The following is a 22385-nucleotide window of genomic DNA, read 5'->3' as shown; positions in this document are numbered from 1 at the left end:
CAATTGGTCAGCTTCTGAGAGGCCATCATAGATGAAGTGGAATTTGGCGCTGAGCAGTGAGAGAGGAATAGAGTTTACCATGGTTGAGAATATGGCGGGTAGACACAGGGGTGGGAAGCTTGAACCAAAGCAGAAATGGCCTCAGAAGGCAGTGAGCAGAGCACTTCCACTGAAGTAAATGTGTGTGTAGGGAAGTAGTGACAGATGCACCTTGATGAGGTTATGGAAAACATTTCAAGTTGATTCCTCCCTTGGGTCAAGTCCAAAAGTCAAGAGTTTCTTGCTTCTCTCCAGGAGCTGACCCAGAGCTGGCTCCCAGGTGCCCCTTGACAACAGCATATAAGGAAGCCCTTCCTATACTTTGGGATCTTGTGTCACTACGCTGCTGTGGTTGTCACAATTGCTAGGGGCTCTCCTACACCCCCTAGAGCTTCTGCTGCACAGCTCATCAACAAAGGCCACATAGCCTCTGATGTGTTAATATCAATACTCTATTTATATACCATTTTGAGCAATTGCAATGTGACGCAGCAGGTAGCTCACTCCCTCATGTTCAAGAGCCCACAACTCTGGAAGATGCTGTCCACTGAGTTCAACGTGAGTACTCATGGTCTGTTTAAAATTTGTGAGTTAAAACAAAAATCCTCTTCTATACCTAGGAACCCCCAAATAGCCATTCTAAAGTTAATCATATATGCTCCTCTGCCTCTACCTAACAGTAACAGGAGGGCTGAAGTTCATGAGGTAGAGACATGGAGACAGCTGGTGGTTTTAGGAGACATTAAGTTTCACAGATTTTAAATTTCCTCAGTTTAAAGAATATACTCCTGAACGCAAGCATTAAAACTTAGATCTGATCCTTTTAGCTTACAACATTAATGATGGGACTTCCTCTGTCCACCTGCAGAGCCACCTGCAGTTTTTCTGATTATCATAGGCATGAATACTCCATTTCCTAATGCTGAGAAGGGGTCAGAGGAACCCCAGCAGGGAAGAAATGGGAGGTGAGCTGGTTTAGTGTCCTGGAAAAGTAGGACCTTGCTGACTGGGTTGATTGGAAGGATAAGAGGAAGTTTTTGAAACCAAAGAAGTATTTCTTGTCACCTGCTGTTGTGCCTGACACCATCACCTGTCATTGGTGACTAAAGTCTTTGGATTCAGGCGTTACATCTACACCATTAGTTTCCTTGGTAAAGTATCACAACGGGCCATTGACATCTTAGGATGAATCAGAAACCCCTTAGACTCATAATGAGGGACAAGGTACATGAGGTTTGATAGAAAAGAGACTTAAGAGAGAATCAGTACATGAGAAAAGCAGATTTTAGTGGGCTGATTTTGAGTGCTTGGTGAAGAAGACGCAGGAGTGATGTACAAAATATTGTATAATAGTATATTATGGACACTGAAAATATTCCAACCCAATCAGAATGGACACAGACCTTGAACAAGTGGTAGGGCTACAGTGGTACATTCTGACTGAGCATCAGTAATGAGAAGAGGGGCTATCATCTAGGAGGGCACCCCGAGGACAAACTCTGAGAGCTCATGTAATATTCACTCATTCAACATAGAGAACACTTATTGAGTTCCTACTGTGTGTAATGTGCTGTAGCAAGTGTGGGGAGGATTTTAGGAAGGACTGCCTTTTATATGTAGCCATTGTGCATTGCCATAACAAATAATGGTTAGGGTGCTTTTGTTTAACCCCATATTCCATAGTGTATTTTAACAGTAAAAAAAAGAAGCAGTAATGTGATGTCACTGTAGGAATCTGGCAACAGTTCATGGATCCACTGCATCCTGTCTCAGCAGTATGCACATTTGCGGTCGGTAACAGTAGTAACTCATTCTCTCTGGGGTTTTATTTTGCCTGAGCTGCCTGACACTCAGCCCATTAAGTCATGAGCCTTGTGGAAATCCAGTAAGCAGAAAGACTCGTCTGACCTCACACGATGAAAAAAGTGACAACCTGGCCTCCTCAGACAAATTCTTTTGTCTTAAGCTCTCATCTTTCCATCTATTTACTGAAAGTTGTAAAATTAACAGGCAAATGCCCTTTGAGGCTGTCATTTGGGGCTAGTGGCTTCAGAAAAGCTGGTGTAGAAATGTGACAAATAACACGGAGGTTAAAAATTATCAACCATGGTGGAATGATACACTAGAATTGTCATTAAAATGTCACATTTTTCCCAATGGATGATTAAAAGCATGTTGTCCTTTTGGAACACTAGAGAAATGATGAGATGTGGAATTTTCTGCTCAGCCACTGATCAGTCAGCTGAGAAAAAATCATTTCAATTGAGCCACTAGGTTGCAGAAGGCGAAGGAGGAATCTTTTAGGCCACAAGGTTATATAGTGGATATCCAATATTTTTGCATGTCTAGCATCTGCTACCGATTCTTTTGGTAAAGGCATCTAGTTTTCCTTGGGACTATCCCTTCCCTGCTCTCACATCCAAGGTCCTTTAACTCCTGACTCCAAAGACGGGCATATGATTCAGGCCATTTCTTCAAAAGGTTGCATTCACTTGGGCACAGGGATGGCTATAGAGATGGGCAATGAGTCAAGTGAGATCTATAAGAAGCAATAAGACTCAACTTTGAGTCTTTCTTTAGAACAGTAGAAGGGGAGTCTTCCTTCTGCTGGGGTTACTCAGTGGATAGGATGGCAGCCTAGCATCATTGCCAAACATTCTGCCACCACAAGGAGAGCCCAAAGTTTGGGTGAATATGAAGAAGCCCTAAAGACAACTTTTGAATACCTGGACTGAACCCTTGGAGTTAGTCACTTGAACTAAACACCCTTTTTACTTAAACTAATTTGAAAGGACTTTCTAAATGATTCAGGTTATTTCTCCCAGGGGCATTTGTAGGTGGTTACTCTGGGTAACAGATTGAGAGTCTTCGTTCCTTGGTAAAGGAATTTCAGATTTCAAAATCTGAGGGATGGGTGCATTCCCAATGGCCCTGAAATTTCTCCTTAGGCAATAGCCAATTGTTCTGGTCCTGAGCAGGATTCAGTGCCACGAGGAGGAAGACAAGCAGACTGAAATGCCAGTCATAAGAGTGGCCCATCCTGAAGAAGGAAAGTCTACCTATTCACGCAGAAACAGCAAGACTAATTCAGCAAAGCCATCGGTGGTTTTTTCCAGTCTTTGGAGCAGCACACAACAGTCAACTATTTTGAAGATTACTCCTTATCATATTGTCTTTCCAATTTAATTTCATATCCTACCCTTTTCATGGCCAAACTCTGTCCTGAAGAGCAAGAAATAAGACCATCACTATCCATCAAATTATCTGGTATTTTGAGAAATCTTTAAAAGCATGAAAGAAAATTAGAGATACGAGAGAAAGAATGTATTGTCCTAGAGCTGTTAATTGAGTGTCTGACTGAAAGGAAAAAGTTTCCATGTAAACATGGTCTTTTTAAAGACTAACTTCTATCAAGATGATGAGTGACCATAAGAAGTTGAAATATCCATTCTGATGGACTGGAGGGCCATCAGTTACAAATTTAAATCTCTCTATGGTATCATCTCTCTGCTAAAATAAAAACAACATCCGAATGTTTTCTATTGTTGTTTTCTTTTCAATTTATCTGGCTTTAGGATTAGACCATCACAGAATTAGAGATGAGACCACTGGGATGACCAAGGAAGCAGTAAAACAGTAAAGTGTGAATTCTGGAGGTAGGTTAACTGAACTTGGCCTAGCCAATTACCAATTGTGTGGACTTAGGGCTCAATAAATGCTTATCAGTACTGCTTCTATTATTGTTATCAGTTCAAATCCCTCACACAGGAAGCTGATATCCCAAGGTGGTTTAAGAGTCTTAGCCCAGAGTTACCCTGATGAGTTATGGATCCAAGTCTGGAACTCAGGCACCTAGACTCAAAGACCTGTGCATTTCTCACCTTCAAACTGTCAAGTGATAGTTCTAGTTGTATCATATCTTTAAACTACAGTAAAGGAAGCTTCAAATAGTCCTTAAAAAGAAAAGGTTAATTTTAAAAGTTGTGAGAAATAAAAATACGGGTGGTAATTTAAATCTGTTAAATGGTAGAGTCAACTGATAAGAATGTTTAAATCTACAATTAGTATAATAAAAAACTCCATGCCGTGCGCCAAGGAGATAATCCAAATTTTGAATTCCCTCAGAATATTTGGGAAACTGTCTCAGGCTGACTGATAAGAAAAACTCCTTTGCTAAAATTATGAAGGCAAATTTCCCTGGAACAAAGAAATTACAGAAAGGATAACAATACGGAAGGCAGGTAAAAATCTTAATTAAGCCAAGTTTTTACACGCTGTTCTAGATGTGGCTTTGTTATCTAATTTGGTTTCTTAGGAGCTCTCCACCAAGGCTTACCTTCCCCACAGAGAACTTTATTCTCACATTTCCCACTTTTTCTCTTCCTCATTCCTCTCTGCCATTCCTTGCACCAAACCTACAAATGAGGTGTCCTATTTTCTCTGGACTCTGTTGAGTGATAACTGTTCAAGCTGATCTACTGCTCTAGGTTAATTGTGTGACAAGGAGCTGGTGGCTCAGCATGTCACCCTCTCATGCATATCTACCTTGTACATAAATCTTTGAGAAGCTCAAGGTCTTAACCTAAAGGAAGGAGAGATGAGATAAACTCTAGATAGGTATGAAGGGGAGGATGAAGACACAGTAGCTGGTGGCAAAGCTCTTGAACAGTAAAAATCTGTCACCCGGATAAAGTGGACAGCTGCTTGGAGCTTGGAGCTTGCTTGGAAGTTGGGCAAGATAGTTCAACCTTCAAGTTAATCCCAGAACTTATATATTCTTTCTTATATCCACAAACTGAGTTCAATTTAAAACTAGGCTTCTATTTATAAAAGATATTCTTACCTGGAGCCTAATTACTCTCAGCAAAAATTACACCAAGCTCAGCTGATTGGCTACGAGTATGTATAATATTTTTATTCTTTTCCAAAACAGATGAATATTTTCTTTAAAATCTCTCAGATTTGTTTAAAAGTGTTCAGAAGCAACATTGAATGTTCTCTTCCAACACTGTCATTGGGATTCAGATATATGAATGCATGTCAGAAACCAGTCAGCTGAGGACCAGAAGTGTGTGGATCCCTGCCCCATCATACTTACATGGAATTAAGGAAAGTTTATATAAAAGAACAATAGTTTAGTTTGCCTAATTTTAGCGTATTTGCAAACGTGCATTGAAAATTAAGTTTCCAGTTTTGGCAAGTGCATCCAAGGTTAAAATTGGACAATGACATTTAGTATAGACTTTCAAGCTGGTGCATGATGGTATTTTTTTAATAATTTCTTTTATAAGCAGATTAATAAAATGAAAACTTTATAGTTAAATGAAGATCCAATTTTCCCCTTTCACATTATTGGGATCTTTAACACACAGAAAAAACAGTCTGTCCCACCAAGATAAGGACAATGCTGTCTTGAGAAGTTACGAATGAACTTGGAAAATATTTTCTATGCTCACGAGAGGGACACACACAGCAAGACTAATTCGTAAAGTATAACTTAGATGTTAACTCACCATGGAACACTGGCTGTGGATCCATTGCCAAGGGAATGCCTTTAGTATGTTGGCTCAGAAAAACTATTTAATTCCCCAATTTAACCAATAGGCATAATAGCTCTGAGAAAATCCCTGCTTTGTATAACAAGATGGTAACAAGGAATTAATTGGATTTTGTGAAATATGTAAGAAATATCCATTTAAGTTAGCATTTTGGGGGCCAAAACTCTCAGACATGGCCAGACAATTATATTTGTTGGAGTTAGATGGAAACTCAAGTTTATTTAAGGGAAAATGCTAGTGTCCTAAAGAGGACTCTTCTCTCTCTTGGGCTAATGGAAAACCTTTCATTCCTGAGTAAATATTTCTCTTGTATGCCTATTAGGGTCTCGTAAATATTTATGATCAATTCCTTTGGTTGTTTAAACACAATGATAGTTTATTTCAGAAATCTAGAACTGTATATGGGTTTCTATAAAAACTTTTGATCAGAGAAGTTTTGCAGCATGCTTTCAATGATTGAGACGTCAAATTTAGTTCTAAAAAAGAATTGTAGGAAAGTAAAATTATAATTTATAATTTCCCACTCAACTCTATATGTGCCTAGGTATAGAGAGCAAGAATTCAATCCAATGAGGAGATGCTCCAGATGATCTGAGCCCCATCCTGGGTAATTTGTGGGCCTTTAGACCTGGAAAGACTTGGTTAATTCTGGGGTTGAATAAAAGGTATGGATCTGCTCCAAAGATAATCAGATGACTTGGAACATCTAGCTAATTGTGAGTCCATGGGCCCCACTCATGTGAGAAAAATCCAGCCACCCAGTTCGGCACCATTGGCCAGAACAAGGCTGGCCTCCCCTGGTTTTGATCTGGGTTAGAACCTCAGGAGTTTGCTCAGAATTTAACCATCCATGTAAGTAAGGCAGAGTTTCAGCTCCTCTGAATCCTCAGTGTCAGCTCACACCATGGGTACTGTGTATGGCAGTCACATTCTGGTCTTATTTGTTTGAAATCTCCAGCATTTAAAGCATACACACAGATGGGGCTACTCTTCTGAGGAAACACAGATTCATCCTCAGTGGCAAAATTGCCTAATCATCTTCCACACACACCTGTGAATATCTATGAACATGTGCCCTCAGCTTGTGTTTCAGTCAGAATTTGTTTTTCCCCATTTGTCCCTCTCTTAAGATCCATTCTCTTAAAATCACTTCTCTTTCATCTCTCGCTCTAAAGCAGCTGACCCCTATGAGCTACATCACTATTCTCTTGTTGGGTTGGCTTCCAACTGGGGTTGACCCCAAGGGGAGGGAGATGTTAAAGCAGGAGAAAGAGGGGTCAGGGCTGAAACAACCCCTGTTTCAGCACTGTGGTTCAGGAGAGTGGTGGTTCACAACTCCACTCCTACTGGGCTCAGGCCTAGGGATGGTAATGGCCTCCCTCTGTTGCCAGCCTCTGAGAACTCATCATCCTTTGCTTGTTTATTTAACCTTACTCTCACCTGTTAAAAAAATACCTGAATGTAAGTCTCTTCAGTTGAAGAACCATCTGAATGGAATTTTTTTTCTCCTGACAGGAATCTGTTACACTTACTGAAGTAGATTCTTTCATTTCATGCAAGGATCATCAAACAAATGACTTCGTGGACCCAGAAGGAACCACAATTGTGTGAAATAGCCAAGGATAATGTAAAAGAAAATGGTAGGTTTTATGAAAATAGGAGAGTGTATGCTCCCTAAAATCCATTCACAGTCAACTTTTTTTCTAAAGGAATGTAAATCTGGCCGGCCCAGTGGCGTAGTGGTTAAGTGTGCTTGCTCCTCTTCATCGGCCCGGGGTTTGCCGGTTCGTATCCCGGGCGTGCGGACGCACCACTTGTCAAGCCATGCTGTGGTGGCGTCCCATATAAAATAGAGGAAGATGGGCATGGATGTTAGCCCAGGGCCAATCTTCCTCAGCAAAAAGAGGAGGATTGGCATCGGATGTTACGTCAGGGCTAGTCTTCCTCACAAAAATAAATAAATAAATAAATAAATAAATAAATAAGAAAGAAAGAAAAGAAAAGAAAAGAAAAAAGATAAATCTGAGAGGATACAGCTTGAGACCACGGAATTGAGACGTGTGAAAGCTACATTAAGGGATTTGCTCTCGTATTAATATGGAGTTTTAGAAGCCCAAGATTATTTAAAACATGAGGCGAGGTTAGGGATAGTTTACCATTAAAACCAAATTCTAGCTTAATTAATATTGAACCTTTCTATTCTATAAGCCTTGCAATAAAAAACATCAATTAATTTTACTCTAGAGAAGAAAGAATAGAAAGAAAAAATACATGTAGAAGAAATGGAAGTATCAGTCTCTTATAAGTGGCCAACAGCATTGCTTTAAATCACCCCCATGCATATCTACCTCATCAGCATAAAGATTATTTTGGGTTCTCAGGAAAATGAGGACCATTATTGATCAATTGTAGCTACATTCACCAAATTAAAAATGATTAATTATCCAGCAGTCGCATGCGTTAAAGAGACATGAAATGATGGAGCACAGCTCATAAAATGTGTTAAAGTTGACCCCTCAAGTCTCCACAAGTGGCTGTACTGAATTGGTTAAACAACAGCATCAGGCTGTAACATCCCTGGATCCGTAGATGTAGTTTTCTGCAGATAGGATAGGATTTAGTCTGCAGATTAGTTGGATTTAGGCTGTAGTATCCATTAGAGGAACTCCTACAATAAGCCTTGTGGGGCCAAGGTAAAACGAAGTGGCCTACTCAATTACTGTGACTCATCCATCAGTATTTCTCTCTAGTGGATCATTTCTATCATCACACAAACACCTTGTAATGTCTCCCATCTTAAAAAAAAAATCTTCCTTGACCTAAAATTCCCCTTCAATTACTGCCCCAACTCTCTATTCCCTTTCATAACAGAATTTCTTAAAAGAACATCTCTGTATGATATCACCACCTTTCCTGCACTTCTCTTGGAACCAACTCTAATCACGGTTTTATCCCCACAACTACACTGAAATCACTCTTGTCAAGTTTACTGTTATAGCCATGTCACCAAATCCAACGGTTCATTTTCCAGTTATTTCGTTCAGCCTAAGAAGCAACCACTGATATAGTTTATCTGTCCCTCCTTCTTGCAGCTTTCTTTACTCGGTTTCTAGGCTTCTTTCATCTTCACTGTATGTACCTCCTGAAAATCCTTTGTTGGATATTCCTCATCTTCCCAATTTCCACATATTGGAGTGCCCTAGGAAGCACTTCTCTAATTTATACTCATTCTTTACATAATTTTATCCAGTCTGATGGCTCTAAATATCATCAAGATGCTGCCAATTATCTATTCCCAACTCCAAATGCTCCGCATAACCAATTTGTATCCACTCCCAGTTGGATGGGTAATGGACATCTCAAACTTAACATGACCAAAGCAGAGTTCTTGATTGTTCCCCCCAAAACTTCCATTCTATCTCAGCACACCCTACTTCAAAAATTGACATATCCACTCACCCACTAGTTTAAGCCCCAAACCTTAAAGACATCATTCTCTCTCACTCACCTCACAAAAAATTGTGTTGTTCACTGCTATAGAACCAGTACCTAGAATATAGCCTGACATGTTGTAGTGTCATAATAACTGAGTTCTAGCTTCTAAATCTGTCCTTTTTTACTGCGTTTACATGGGTAGTTCACTTCTCTTTTGGTCTCATCCTGATCACCTGTGAAATGAGAAAGACACCTGAGAAATTTTAGTATTATATATTAGTAGCATTAGTAGTATGAGAATGTATTAGTAGCATTTCTCTTGGTTACAAATAACAGGTAACAAATCAACATGCTTAAGAAAAAGAGACGACTTTACTGGAATAATATGGTATCTCATGAACCCAATATTAGTTTAAGGCTGAAAAAAGGACCTAGAAAGCCATCCAGAAGACAAGTCATCTTCTGTGTCTCAACTGTGCTTCTCTACACAGGTCTGCTTCAATCTTTTCCTTCTGCAGACCAGCTTGTCTGCTTCTCCTTCCTTCAAGAAACTGGGCAAGAATGGCTATTTCAGTACCAAATATAGTTAGTAGGATACCTAATCTAATTGTAATCCATCTTTCATTCCGTCAATTGACAGAGAAAGAGCTTCATGTAATACAAATGTAACTATGGTGTTGAATGAGTTGGACTTCAACGCTATAAGCAGAAAGGAACTTTATGCTATCTCACCACGGCTACCTTTAGCCCACTTTATAAATCATGCTTTCCCGCCACCCCGGAAGAAAACTAGAACTGGGCACTTTCAGATGTTAAAAAGCTCGACCTAATCTAACATGAAAACTTAAATCTCACCTCTAATTAAAGTTTTCCCCTGCTCTTACTTAGGATTGACTCAGGCTTGAAAACCTGCTCTAATGTGGAAGTAGAGGACTGGCTGACTTCTTCTCTCCTCCTGTCTTTCCTTCCTCTCTTGTCTCTTAGCTGCTATTTCTTGTTTCCAGCTCCAGAAGTGAGAAAGAATTAGTGGAAAAGAGCACAATCTTCTTGATCTTGTAGTATGGCTTTGAAGGTGCTGTGTGTCCTTTCTCTCACAGGGTGCTTTCTGGGTTCTTTAATTATCTGACCTACCCCCAGCATAGGAACTACCCACAGCCTTCCCCTCAGATTCTGGATCCTAGTGGTCCAGCCATCCAGGTGCCCACCTGGATTAGTCATTGTTATCCAGAGAAACAAAATCAACAGGCTATGTTTGTTTTATATAGACACATATATAGACATATAGATATTTCTTATAAGGAATTGGCTTGTGCAATAATGGAGGCTGAGAAGTCCCAAGATCTGCATTCAGTAAGCTGGAGACCCAGGAGAGGCAGTGGTGTAACTCTAATCTGAGTGTGAAGGCCTGAGAACTAGGAAAGACTATGGTGTAAGTTCCAGTCTGAAGGCCAGCAGCCTTGAGACCCAAGAAGAGCCAGTTTTTTGCTTCAAGTCTGAAAGCAGAAAAAGACTGATGTCCGGCTCAAGCAGTCAGGCAGAAGGAGTTCTGTCTTATTCAGTCTTTTTGCTCTATTCAGGTCTTCAAGACCCACCCACATTGGGTAGGACAACTGCTTACCTTAGCCTGCCAATTAAAATGTTAATCTTACCCAGAAACACCTTTACACATACACTCAGAATAATGTTTGACCAAATGTCTAAGCTCCTACTGGAAACTCCAGACACACAAAATTAACCAACACAGCCTCTTAGGTGGAGACTCCTTAATGATAACTAAGGTCCTGCTTTCATCATTGGTCCATGTGTTTGAAAGAAAACTCCTATGTCCTTGGCTTTGTCGTTGATGACTCTGCAGCTTGCACCCACTGAATCCCTTTCCACATGCCATGTATTGAGGTAGTTCCAGAAAGTCTTTCATGCTCAGATGTCTCCAGATGAGACCAGGCACCTATCCCTGCACCCACCCTTAGGGACACATGTTTTTCCAAGTAGTTCTGCTGATGCACCCTTCATTTGAGGAGGAGAGAAGAAACACACAGCGCGTCAATAAGAACTCTCTTCAGTGATGTTTCCATCATCAATCTTCTTTTGAAATGAATCTTACACTTTTCTTTTAGCAAAGCCTGGAGCTGAATGATGGGCTAATGGTTACAGAACCAGTTTTAGGTGACCCTCTTGAAAAGTGCTGCATTGACAATCTAGTACCCAATTTTAGAATATAGGGATTAGCCTGTTACCATAGTTCTCCACTTTGGTTCCACAGCCGAAACTCTAAGGCCCAAAGGATCTCATTTTAATATCCTGTTACAGACGTGGCTTTTCCTTTGGGCTAGATGTTCCATTCTTATTGAAAGAGAATTATGAGTTGGAAATTCACTCTAAAAATTTCCTTCCGTCCCTTTCTGCTTACATTATGGGGTTCTTGTGAGGATACAATGGGATAAATGGCATAGACTGTAAAAAAGAAAACACCTTTTACTCTGGTTCAAAACTAGTTTCCAAGTTCCAAATACAAAACTAAGAGTAATCTTCTTCCCTCTAAGTGAGCCCTTACACAGAATATATAGATAGTAGATAACAGAATGAAAGAGAACAATCTCTAATGCCACCAGTGTTGCTCCAGAAGTCAGAGAGAGGCAGAATTGTAGTTTTCACCACTCTGGGGAGAAAACACATGGCTTAATGAGAAGGAGTGGGAGCTACTAGTTATCACCCCAGAAGTCTGCAGGTTCAGCAGAGCCAACGACAATGTCATAGACTGCAACCTAAATTCTATGACTCCGGGCTGCTGCCTGAGTAAGGAGCCAATTTCTCTTTCCTTTTTGGAGTAACTGAGTATAGCCTTGGCTCATATAAAGGACAACTACACTTGCATAAACTAAGAAATACAACCCGCTCATTTTATACCACCATAACCAATTATACCCTTACAGTTCAATCATGGTATTTTCATTTATATTCCAGTCACCACACTATAGCAAAGTTGTATCACATTCCTGATAATATGAGGTCTATAGTCTTCAGGGAACTTAGGGGACAACTTGGTATCTAAAGGAAGAAAGTTTCATTCCAAAGTAGCATCTTCTTAGAGACCTAGTCTTCAAAAAAGGAGATTTTCCACAGAACCCTACCAAGCTGACATGTAGATAGTTAATATTACTGCGGCACATTTTTAGTTACTAGGTTGTCTTATCCATAAGTAGCTAATCCTAATTCCTCAGAGTCAGTAGGTTCAGTGTTCAGCTTAACAATTGAAAGCAGATACTTTCCATACTTCCATGCCTTCATATGGGTTACTCATTTTTCCTGAAATACCCTTCCTTCCACCCATTGCATACTCCCTGTTCTTTGTACATTTTGCTGCTATTTGTCCTTTTGTAGATTCCTATGAAGATTCCTGTTCAAAGAAGCCCTCCTTGACGACCTCTCTTTCATATGAATTTGATGCGTCTGCTGGGTACTCCTAGACCACCTTGTGCATATACCTTTCATAGTGCTTACCACTCTGTACTTTTACCAATGGTTTGTCTAACTCCTTTATACTTGTTCTGCTCAGGTAGAATCATCTTCTTCATCTCTGATTCCATAGTGATTAACACAGGGCCCAGCAAACATAAAGCAGTCATGTTTGTTGACGAATGAATGAATGAGCTATGCAGAAGAACTGAAATCAGAATCCAGCATTTCTCAGAAGTCCAATGCTCTTTTAATTCTTTTATGATAAACTATCTCAAAAATTACATATTTTCTTCATCAGTATAGTCAAAATATATCTTGATTATTAAAAAGACAATTCTGGGAAATGTTGCATTTTTTAGTTCCTAGGTGTACATGGCCATGCTCTTCAAATGTTCTCTCTGTGGGTTGAACATAGAATCGTAATCTAAAAATATCTCAACAGGCTGGAGTAAGGGCTGAATCTAAGAGGATGAAATTTGATGGAGATAAATTTAAGCTTTTGTACAAGTACATGATGGAGGAGGGACATAACTCAGCAAGCGCACAGCTGAAAAAAACTTAAAAGTTTCTTTAAAGGTAACTTTCGGCTTTGTGTAAATCTGGAGTATGATTTGGCCCCTAAAACATCTATTGTGATCTTCAGTTGTATTAATAAAAGCGTTGTTTCTAAAATGAGGAAGATAAAATTTCTATTCTACTGTGTTCTGATTAGACTACATCTTGGAGTAATGGTCCTCAGACTGGAATATAATTACCCCTGGAAATATGCAAAGACTTGAAAGGGAACAAGCACATGGATATTTTAAATGGAATCTGTTTCCAGATTGTCATCACCCCTATTTATTCTTTTCTAAACCTGATCTCCCTTTCTAGGTGACTATGGTCAAGATTTTTCTCTACTGCCCCCACCCTCCATCATCATTTGCCCATGGTATAAAAGGAAGACCTAGCTCTCACTCACCTACAGTCTTGGTGTGTTGCCCAAAGGTTTCAACCATTTCAGAGAAAGAAAAAAGCAAGATATGAAAAGGACAATTAGTCAAATAACTCAATAAAGGGTAGTTCATTCAAATACCCTCCCCATCTAACTCATTTAAACAGTACTTATAATAAATGTTTACCTTTTTGTTTATCAATCGTTTATCAAAATTTGTAATAATATGTTTATGCTTTGATAAGTGGTATATAGATATTATTATTGTACTGTATATTCATAAAAATTTTTAACACATAAATCCTTATCATCACAAGAAATGAAAAATTAAATTGATTTTATTATTACAGAGAAAAATTGGTGTTGTTAATGTATGACATTAGGTAAAACAGTATATTACATTAGGATAAAATTCTTTGGTGGAAATTAAATAAAATTATGACTTCAAGGAGAAATGAGTGAGTCTAAATCATCAACAATATACAAATGTATGTGTGTATTTTCAAAATGGATAATGGTGGGTATTAAATCATCTTGATGTTTATATTCCTTTGGATACATTAAAAAGAATGATGTAACACTTTTATTTCTAAAATCATTGTCTCCAATATACTGGAAATTGCATCCACTGCAACTATTTATACTTATGATGAAAAAGTTTTAGATGCCCACCTAAAAATGTTCAAAAGAGTACATAGTTTTCAAAGTTCATTTAGGGAGTACATGAGCAAAACTAACCATTGCCCTGGTGAATCACATTTAATCCTGAGCATAGCACTTCAAAACAGGTAGAGCAAAACTAAAAGATGTTCAAGGAAGAATCACAGGATGCCAGAAGGACTTGAAATCATCTCTATGAGAATTCTCAAAAAAAAACCCCAAAATACCCGGGCAGTGGGGGTGGGGAGTGGGCACAAGGGGTGAAGGGAGTCATATATGGGGTGATGGACAAACAAAAATGTACAACCAAAAATTTCACAATGTTAGAAACCATTAAAACATCAATAAAAAAAAAACAAAATAATAAGTACTTATCTATGGGAAGAAAATAATCTATAGGCAAATAACAATGATCTTTAGCTCCTTGAGAAGCTGTGTTTACAGCTGGCAGGGAAGGTCAAGCACTAATGGGTGAAAAATACAAATGTTTCAGCTCCTATTTTAATTTCCTTTAGGGTAGAGGGCCTTCTGTTTACCACTGTATACACACTGCCCTGATGCAATCCTTGGCAAATAATAGGTACATGATTCATCATTAAATGAATGAGTGAACCTAGTATGAGAAACAATTTTTCAGCATTAAATATGCCCAAATATTAAACGGTCTGCCACAGGAGTTCCCTTCAGGGGAGGTGTTCAATTTTAAGTTTAGGGAATTAACACAATAGAGTGCTGTTTGCTGAGATAGATCCTTAGAGCCACTTCCAACTTTCCTCTTCTGGGATTCATGATACGATTTCTTCTATATTAGGAAGAACTCTATGTTGGGAACCTAAATCATTACCAGAAAAAAGAACTCAACTTTTACCTATATACATTTAAGAGACAGAGATTTTTTTCTCTGCCCAACATTAATAAGAATAATTTTTGTGTAAATAAAAGTGACTTTAATATTGCTTGGGAATGTTGTGTTTGAGATGGACATTGCTAATTTAATTGGGACAACTTCAATAGCCAGAATCAATTAGAACCTTAACGAGAATCAGGTGGCTGTGTTAATTTCTTTCTAATCATGTCTGTGACTCACTAATTCAATAATTATGGCCAATATACTGAATTTTCCATCAGGACTATCTTAACCGGATCCAATTTTGGAAGGCATCTGGATGCATCTTGAAATAAGCAGCAAAAATTAAATCAAAAGAGGACTGCCAGTGCTATTTATTTCCAGAGGATTTAGAAATTCTTCTTTCATTTTTATACTGGAAAATTCTCCTAAACCTGTTTATTAATAAATTGTTTTATTTTCTCTAGTGAACAACAAGGCGAGACAAATATTTAGGTGATATAATTCAAGGTGATAAAGTCCACGCAACAACCCCGATCCTTTGAAATTTCAGTTGCCTCTATCCATCCTTGTCCATCCACTCTGATTTCTTCCCATCTATTTTTAACCTTGGCTCACTGCGTCCCTGAACTTCTATAACCCAAGGTGGGGAACCTGCATGCGGGTAAAGTGATGATTATTCATCTGATACCACGGACAGCTCCTCCTCCTTTCCTGGATAAAGAACCAACAATAAAATTCATTTTGTTGCTCCCTCTTCTTAAAAGCTTCTAACAAGTAAAGTTAGGTCTTCAACCAAGCCAAGGTAGAACCTGGATCTTCAAGAGTCCTGTATCTTTAGTGAACACTTCAATAGGAGGCCACAAGAACTCTATAAAAAGCTTTGGCAGCTGCAGACGAGTTGGCAATCTCTCCAGGTATCTTTCTGAAGGCTCCATTTCGAAAGTCAGTACTTCAGTACATGTCATAATTTCTCTCACTCTATGACATATTGCCATTAATACTTTTTTTCATTTAAAAGAAGAGATATTGGAGCTCTTCCTACTCTGCCTTTGTAAAAAAGTGACGTATTGTGAATCTAGAAGTCTAGGCCCATGACCTAGTTTTACTGCTGACATATTATATTTCTCTCACTTTTCTGGACCTCAGTTCTATACAACTTTTATAACAGAATAATAGCCATTGTGTACTTTCTACACAGAAATATTATATCCCTGATACCTATAATAATATGAATAATATAATGCAAAGTCACAGAAAAGGAATGGCCAACTAATTTTATTTTCTTGACCTCTTCTCTCCTTTTTCTTTTCCATCTTTCCACTCTTTTCAGCAAATCCTGTCATTTAAAGTTTATATTTAAAATTGTCTTTTTATTTTTTTCTCCACAAAGAATATTAGTGGTCTCTTAACTTAGTCAATTGTTCCTTCCCCATAGCAGGGCAAAACTATAAAGTTCCTTTGTTTTATCCCTTAAACCCACTGATAATTCCCCTGCCACAATCATCCTCTGTTCTGAGTATCTACTTGCCCACCTGTCTTGTAGCTCTTCTTTTCATACTCTTTTTTGAACTTTCCTGCCATATCAGCACAAAATGAGACAGGGAACAAAAACCCTGAAGCCCAGATCACCATGGCCCCACATTCCAATCTCTGACAGCACAAGACCTGTTACGCTCCTCTTGAAGATTGTTTGGTCAGTTTGTTGTTGTTTAATTATTTCATGTGCTTATCTGGATCAAAGTCAAGTTGTTGAAATGTGTGGTCACTTTTCTATCTCAATACTGGCTTTGTTCTCATCTCTCTCCCTTCCCTGTTCTGTCTTCCATTATCCTTTCTTGAAAGGGAGCGTGTTGAAGGTGAAAGGACACAGCTAGTGTAGAGCCAGAACAACAGTATTTGAATCCTGTCTCCACTGCTTACCTGATAAGTGACCTTGGACAAGCTATTTACCTTTCCTGAGCCTGTTTCCTTATCTGTATAATGGTGATAATAATAGCTAACTTAAAATAAAATAGCATGAGTGAAGACATCTATAGAAATTAGAAGTTGACTAATAAACGACAGTTAGCTTTGAGCCAAGTATTATTCTGTTTTGTCAAGTAGAGCGTTATGGAACAATATGATGTCTAGTAAAAATAATCATTTCTATTATAGAGGCTATGTGGTTATAATGTCTCTAAACACTCTCCTTATAAATGGTATCTCATGGGTAAAACATGAAACAATGGTATGTGACAATATAATAAAACAAGAGAGTAAATCCGGAAAAACATTTGATGCTTTACTACATAATTTTCACTACTTATGTCCCAAAAAAGAAAAATATTATTTAAAAAGAAAGTAATTTTGAAATACATAGTAAACAATACCGATAATTTACCCATATTTTAAAAGATATTAATCCTCAGGATTTTTCTCTTTCGTTAGCACTTACAAAAATATATTACCATAGAAGATATTCTGGACATATTAGTACTCAACTATTCTGAGTTAATTGCCAGTATTATCCTTTGAGAAATAAAATGGGATGTGTGTAATCAGACTGAAATGCTATTAGTTAATTAAATTTCCCCTTTCTTTGTAGAATAGTCAGCATTAATAGTATTCAATGACCATTTCCACTAAGTAACACATTTATTAATAACATAAGTTTATGCATTTTTTAAAATCAGTACTTTGAGACTTCTGGACATAAGATATTTACTATACACTTATACAAAACGTTTCCATGGAGCAGAGCTTCTTGAAAATTTGCTCCTATTCAGTAAAACAATTTTCACCATTTAACGTTACATGATTACATTTTGAAGTACACCCACATTTCACACACACTTTACAAATAATTGGATTATCAGTCTGTGAACAGCATATGCAATTCCAGATGTGGGCAAAAGCAGTTACGCATTTATCACAAGTAAGAGAATATGTGTGTATGTGTGTACCACACATATGATTTCTGGAGGAATAATGCAGAAGACAAATAAATAGATGGAGAAGAGAAATCCTCTCAAATGAAGGGAGATACAATGTTGAATTTGGATGTTCATATAAGTCTATTCCAGCTGTCTAGGTCAAAATTATACATCCTTATAAAGATACTTAAAGAAAGAAGAACGAGTTCATTCATTCATCCATTCATTCATTATTTGCCACCAACAGCCAACGCATGCATAATCCTTCCGCATTATCATTCATCATTCGGTCCTCAAAATACCATACTGTGGTAAGTTACAAAGGCACTATCACCTCCACCTAAATAAATTTACAAAGAAGAAAACTCAGAATTCTGGAATGATAAAAACTTTAACAATAGAGCAGGAAAATTTTCCCACCATATCATGCCTCCTGAGTTGCCTCCAAGATAAACAGAGCAGAAATATACAACTCAACATTTTCAAGTATAAGGACAATGTTGGGAAATATTCTGCTCTTCTATTTTTATTTTAGTTATGGACACTTAGGGAAGCATTTAATAACCTTTGCCTGGAAGATCTTACAAAATTTTATTTAAAAAAATAAAGAAAAATCAATGGAAAATGAGTCAGATCCAGAAAAAGTGGAAAAGATGTGTATATTCTCAACTGGAAAAAAGTAGAGGAAATTGGTGCCAAGGATTCCCTCGGCTTCCTTGTGAAGGGAATGAGCCCTTTCGTTCATGGCAGGAATAGATGCGATGATCTACCTAGAGAAAAATGACGCAATATATCCGCCACTGCCTATGAGGAGTCTTCCATAAAAACCTAATGGGATCCCTTGGAAGAGTCCCACTGAATAATTACCAATATATTCCCTTTTCTGAAATATCCACCACAACTTAAAAACAGTCCAAAAAAAATCTCTGTACCGCCAAAGTTGCCCTCAACTCTCACTTTGTCTCCGCTGCTGTACACACTTTCAGAATCATTTTTTCATTCTCATTTGCCCATAAACTTCTTAACTGCATAGTTTCACATTAAAGTACCCCAATTGTTCAACTTATTCCTTTAATTGTCCTTATTACAATAATAATAGATATTAATTATGGAGAATTTGGAAATTAGGGAAACGTACAAAGAATAAAATTTAAAAAACCCACAATCCTACCACGTATATAAACTACTATTAACTGTCGATGGGTTTAAGTTATATTTTTCTGCCACCTTAGAAGGCAGCCATAATAAAACACAAAAAACTTGATTTGGACTTCAAATTTGTCTCATTTCTCAATAGAATAGTATACTTTTATAAAGTACATAAATGAATGAATCTAATCTACGTGTATAAGCAGGAATATATCAAAAACGTTTTGTTGAGGATAAAAAGCAAGTTCAGACAAGATCAGGCGCGTTCAGGGTGGTATGGGGCCAGCCTGGTGGTGTAGTGGTTAAGTTCGCATGCTCTGCTTCGGCAGCCCAGGGCTTGCAGATTCAGATCCCAGGTGCGGACCTACACATCATTCATCAGGCCATGCTGTGGCAGCATCCCACACACAAAAAAAATAGAAGAAGGTTGCCACAGATGTTAGCTCAGCGACAAGCTTCCTCAAGCAAATAAAAAGAGGAAGATTGGCAACAGATGTTAGCTCAGGGCCAATCTTCCTCACCAAAAAAAAAAAAAGAAGAAGAAGAAAGCAAGTTCAAAAAATATATTCAGTATGATGCCATTTATGTAAAATATTAAAAAGGATATTACTTAATATCACTGCATATTATCTGTGGATACATAACAAGTTAAAAAATAAAAAGACAAACACATAGGAAGATAATGATGGCCTCTGGGGAAGAATGGATGAGAACAGAGGGTTGAGGCTTGAACTGTATTGGAAATATTTCACTTCTTTAACAAGTGATGGAAGTGCTTGTTATCTTGATGGTGGTGATGGTTTCATTGGCGTCTATGTGTGTCAAAACTTAACAAATGGTACACTTTAAATATGTACAGTTATATGTAATATCTGTCAACTATAACTCAATAAAGCTGTCCAAAAACAAAACTGAAAAATGATATAAAGAAAACATGGTAAAAGATAATATAATAGATCTCCATTGTGATGCATGGTTGTCTGTGATACCTTTCGCAATACTTCTTGGTATGTCTTAAATATTTTGTAAATAAGTAGAAAAAATACTATTTTGTCTAGAAAGCAGAAATAAGTATAAAATGATAAAAGCGTCTTCATTTTTTTAATCTAAAAGAACTACCACTTTACAAAATGTTGATTTTGCACATAGCGGGTGATGGCAGATAAAAATGCTATTTCTAAAAGGAAAACTACGGGACAAGGTCAGGAAGCCTGAAGAAAAGTAGTGTTTGTGCTTCTCTGTCAACATCACAAGAAATCCTTTTGAGGTCCCATTTTATTCTATAAAAGAGAATCTTTGCCTATTTTTGTCAAGGAAAGAGGTACCTTATACATATGTTTCTATATACATTAAATATTTAACTTGGAAATTTCCCTTGACATTCAACAAAACTTGTCAGATATCATCTCAACTCAGCGGCTTGTTACCTTTGTCTGGCAGTCTTACTGGCTCCTCCCTTGATATCCCTTCCTTCGCATCTTTTCCCCATCTGATCTTTTATGTCTATCCGCACCAGAGAAATCTCCCTACAGATTCCTGTTTCCCATCTGTGAAATGGAATATTGTAAATAACTACTGCTAGGATTGTTGTATGATTAAATAAATTAACACATGTGAAGAACTTAGAGCAGTGCCCATGACATAGCAAGCACATGATAAATGCTATTTATTATACATATTATCATTTTTTGAAAAATAATATTATATATAAATATATAAAAATATTATTATTGTGTTAAATTAAATATCGCCCATATCACATTCCCCTTCCTTCCTCTGAAGAAACATTCAGTAGATGCTCAATGTCTTGAAGATCAAGTCCAACCTTCGGATTCCTCCATCCCGTCCACTGCTTTAGTGGTTTTTACCACTCTTCTTAGCAAAGATTGCTATAGCCAAGTCTATTCTATTTTCCTTCTACTTTTTCTCATCTAACCTTTCTAAAACCTCGTCCATCAACCTTCTCAGGCCACCACAGGCCTTAGGATCACTTTATCTCCTACCTCTAAAATCTACTTGCTTCTAATATCTGAACTTCTCGCATTGACATTTGGGACACACATATAAAAGAGAGAAGCGAAATAATTCTAAATTCTAATTTAGCAATTCTAAATCCAGTCTTAGAAAATTATCTTGTTTCAACGTTGTTCTCAAAAGTTTGGATATCATTGTGAGTGGAAATTATTTTTTCCAAAGCAACTTGCCAAATTCAGTGGCTTAGATATTTCACTACTACAAATACAATGAAAATCGTGAGTTCCTGACAGTTAGCTGGAAAGGAAGAAGAAGTCATTATCTCCCCCTCACACCTCAGAGGGCTGTGAGGTGGGCTACTGGGATTCGGGTCACAAGCCTGCAGAGGCTGTGGATTCTCTTCCGTCTCCTGGTTGTTTACGTGCCGTTAAACAGCTGTGCTTCCAGAAAGGGGTCCGTTTTGCCAAATCCTCTTGCGCTCCCAGCAGAGGGGCACCACAGTATTGAGAAGAGCGTACTTTTCATCTCACTTGTACTTCAAAAACCAAACACAAAGCCTAAACAAATATGCTTAAATATTTAACAGTGACACTGAGGATGCTTAGGAAGGCAATACTGACCGATCAATATCCATGGTTCTCAAAACCAAAATAAAAGGCACAAAAAATAAAACAAAAAGGCACACTAGAATCATCTGGGAGCTTTATAAAAATATCAGTGTCTGAGACCCACCTCCACAACATCTCTGATCTAGATAGCAGAGGAAAAATAAACCCTGAGCTTCCTTACAATAACTTTACTATCAATTAAAAAAATTAAAACCTGAGTTTATTTACAGTAACTTTACTACCAAGCTTATCAGTTAAAAATCATAGCTTAAAAGACCCCTGGTTTTTACTTGAACAATGTAGAATTCGCCACACCCAGAATTTCTTAATCTGGAATTGTAATATCCGCAGAGCACGCCAGCGCTTCCAGCCACTTTGGCCACATAAGCGTTTCCCAGTGGCCTCTCTGGCCAGCATCATCCTAGCTCCTGAGGTTTTCTCTATTAATCATACCAGACCCAAAAGAAAAATGGATGTGCTAGGAGGAGAGATGCATGGCTTTCTAAAAGCTCCAAGAGGGAAAGAGGTTTTTATTGGGCCAAGCGAAAAGAAGAAAAGTTTACGCCTACACACTCCAGACACGTCACGAGTCTGAAACAGTAAGACAATCTTTGTCCAATGATTAGGAAACTAATAACTGCCAAATGTTTATCACGTGCCATGCAATGGCACATATTAAAATCTTCATATAACCTTCATAAAAGCTATGTGAAGTACATATTCTTAACTCTCACTTTATAAATGAAAAAAGTACTGAAAATCAGAGAATTTGTCACTCATTCAAGGTTCCATAGATAGAAATTGGTA

Source organism: Diceros bicornis, chromosome 37 (genome assembly GCF_020826845.1).
Source record: "Diceros bicornis minor isolate mBicDic1 chromosome 37, mDicBic1.mat.cur, whole genome shotgun sequence".
Classification (NCBI taxonomy): domain Eukaryota; kingdom Metazoa; phylum Chordata; class Mammalia; order Perissodactyla; family Rhinocerotidae; genus Diceros; species Diceros bicornis.
Note: the sequence above shows the minus strand (reverse complement) of the source record.